The following is a 2749-nucleotide window of genomic DNA, read 5'->3' on the forward strand; positions in this document are numbered from 1 at the left end:
AAAAAAAAAAAAAAAAAAAGTCTTTTTTTTGAGACAGGGTCCCGCTCTGTCGCCCAGGCTGGAGTGCAGTGGCACGATCTCGGCTCACTACAACCTCCGCCTCCCAGGTTCAAGTGATTTTCCTGCCTCAGCCTCCCCAGTAGCTGGGATTACAGGTGCCCGCCACCAAGCCCAGCTAAAATAAACCTCTTCTAACTCTTAACTTGTATCCCTTTCTAAAATAAGTGAAAAGTGAATAAATACTCCAAGCCTCCAAAGATTCCTGCTTTTCCCTCTTCCTTTGTAATTCTTTCTTTTTTCTTTTCTTTCTTTCTTCCTTTCTTTTTTTTTTAATGCAGGCATCTAATTCCTTTGTAATTCTTGATTGGGAAACCTTTTTTTCAACATTAATCTATCCCTTCAAGCAGAGACAAGGGAGGTCAGGAAGGAGTTAGCTAGACCGGGCGGTGGGGGTGTGGTTTACTGAGGAATGTTCCAAGCTTAGGTGAGGCAACAGCACGTGTTTAAATCTTCTGGAGGCCAAAGGAAAAAAAAAAAAAAAGAGGATAAGTTCTCAGTAGGGGCAGGCCTGTCTACCTGGGGGTTTGGAAACGAACTGGGGGATAGGCTGCAGGGGTTTACATGAAACCAGGAGGTATAGAAAGCACAGGACTGCTTTCAAGGAAGAACTTGCCCCCTCCCCCAAAGCCAAGAGTGCCCCTGCAGAGCGAGGCAGAGAGCAACTAAAAGAAATTTCTCCTGATTGGAGGGTGGGTGGGATGAGGCTGGGGGAGGGGGCTGGGGTGTGTGTCCCACTGTCATGTAAATATCCCTTCCAGGCAGGGCGGCTCCAGTGCAGATTTAAACCGCTGGCACCTGGGGCAGTCTCAGTGTTCAGCCTGCTTCCGGACGGGTGAGGAGACTCGTGGTCTGGTTCTAGGACTTCCCTAACAGCATGGCCCCTAAACGCCAGTCTCCACTCCTGCCTCAAAAGAAGAAACCAAGACCACCGCCTGCTCTGGGACCGGAGGAGACATCAGCCTCTGCAGGCTTGCCGAAGAAGGGAGGTATGTTTCTGCGCTAAGTTTTATTGGAGATTTAAGGGATTTGCAAGGATTGACTCTCTGATTTTTTCCCCCCCAATCCCTCTTGAGATGTGACCCCTAAGCGCCCCTGAAGGGTTTTAAGCCTGGGATGGTGGATTAAGTTTACGTGAAGAACCAGAAGGGACTAGACTGGGAGAACGGGAGTGCACGGGAGCTCATCCCTGCCCCCAACTCAACACTGACCCCTGAGCTTGTCTCCCCAGCCCCCAAACTTCCTCCTCTGGGGGTCCCTTTCTTGGCAAGGGGCACTGCCAGCCAGCCTGAGGCCCCTCCTTCACCCCCCACATCCAGTCAAATGCCCGATTCCTGGTGGTTCTACCTCAGTATCTCTCAGATCTGTCCACCCCTCTCTCTGTTCTTGCTGCCGACGGCGGCCCACAACTCTGGCCTGAATCTCTGCCACCTCCTCATCTTGGCTTCCAGCTTCCTCCTCCTCCCCTTCAGCCTGAGCATAGCCAATCACGTGGCCCACTCCCCGGCTTAAACCCCTCCCTTGCCTCCCCACGTCCTCCAGGTGCTCAGAAACTTCTGGGGCCCGCCCACCCGGTCCCCGCCGACCTCTCTGGGTTCACACTCCTGAGACTCCCCACCTGGGGGCCTCCCTCAAGGTGGTACCCTTCACCTTGACCTCCTGGGACTCTACCCTCTGACCTCGGCCTAGATACCCACTTGTCCTTTCCTCTCCTTACCTGTGTACCACCTCCAGCTCTCTGCTGGAAAGTCACTTCCTGCGGGCATCGTGTGAGCCCCAGCATTTGGGAGTTAGGAGTCCCAGAGACAGGCTGCCCTACCCTCTTGTCATTACATTATAACCAGCAGTTTCATGCGTGCCCTTCCCCCCTTTAAACTCAGAGGTGAGGGCTGCATTTTGGGACACATAGCTGGAGCTGGATACACAGTTGACTGTTCTGGTGATCAGGTCTGGCTCCTAGGGGAGGGTTGTGGTGGAGACTTCGTGGGCTGGGTGTGGATAGGCCCAGGGCCTGCAAGCAAGCAGGAAGCTTTGATTGGCTGAGGGCAGGCAACTCTTATGGAAGAAGCACTGACTAAGAGTCCTACCTCAGGGCTCAGTGTGGACCCTTTTCTTCCACATGGGATGCGGAGACCTCCTGCCCAGCTTGAAACCTACCTTGCTGGGTGAGTCACGTAAAACAACCTGTGCTTGTTTTCTCTTCTGTAAAATGGGATCCACAGTACCGATCTCCAGGCTTGCTGTGATTTGAAATCTAAGGGAAGCACTAGACAGCGCCTAGCACATCATCAGTGCTCTAGAGCGCACTGTGCGCAGCAAAATGTGGATGAGTCTTCCTAGTCTCCTTCCAGTGAGCTTCCTGGGAGCATTAACAGGACTGGAAGGGATGGAAAGATGGAAAGGTGTGAGGGGGTTCATCTAAACACAAATAACAGCTCCTGCTGCTTAGTAGGCACTGATGGCGTGCCAGGAGCTGTGCCAAGCACTTCTCTATCCTGACAGCCGTATGCTGTGGACATCCCAATTTTACAGATCAGAACAGGAGGCTCAAAGAGATGTGTGTGTTGTAGGGGGAGATGTTCCAGGCTCTGGAGATTTGTTGGTCTGTGCCTGGGACATTGCAGCACTGTGGGGAATGCCAGCCTCTCTCTGTTCCAGTGTTTCTGGCGGTGGGGTTCTGTCCTCTTCAAAG

The 2749-nt window shown here is 52.7% G+C and overlaps 1 long non-coding RNA gene across 1 annotated transcript; it reads left to right on the forward strand.

Annotated features, from left to right (window-relative positions):
- The first annotated feature begins 336 nt into the window (after window positions 1-336).
- LOC112616982 lies at window positions 337-1046 on the forward strand. Its single transcript, XR_003117833.1, has 2 exons — window positions 337-634; window positions 819-1046. It is a non-coding gene; the product is annotated as an uncharacterized LOC112616982 (long non-coding RNA).
- Window positions 1047-2749: the final 1703 nt, after the last annotated feature.

This window comes from Theropithecus gelada, unplaced genomic scaffold, assembly GCF_003255815.1.
Source record: "Theropithecus gelada isolate Dixy unplaced genomic scaffold, Tgel_1.0 HiC_scaffold_1567, whole genome shotgun sequence".
Taxonomy (NCBI): Eukaryota; Metazoa; Chordata; class Mammalia; order Primates; family Cercopithecidae; genus Theropithecus; species Theropithecus gelada.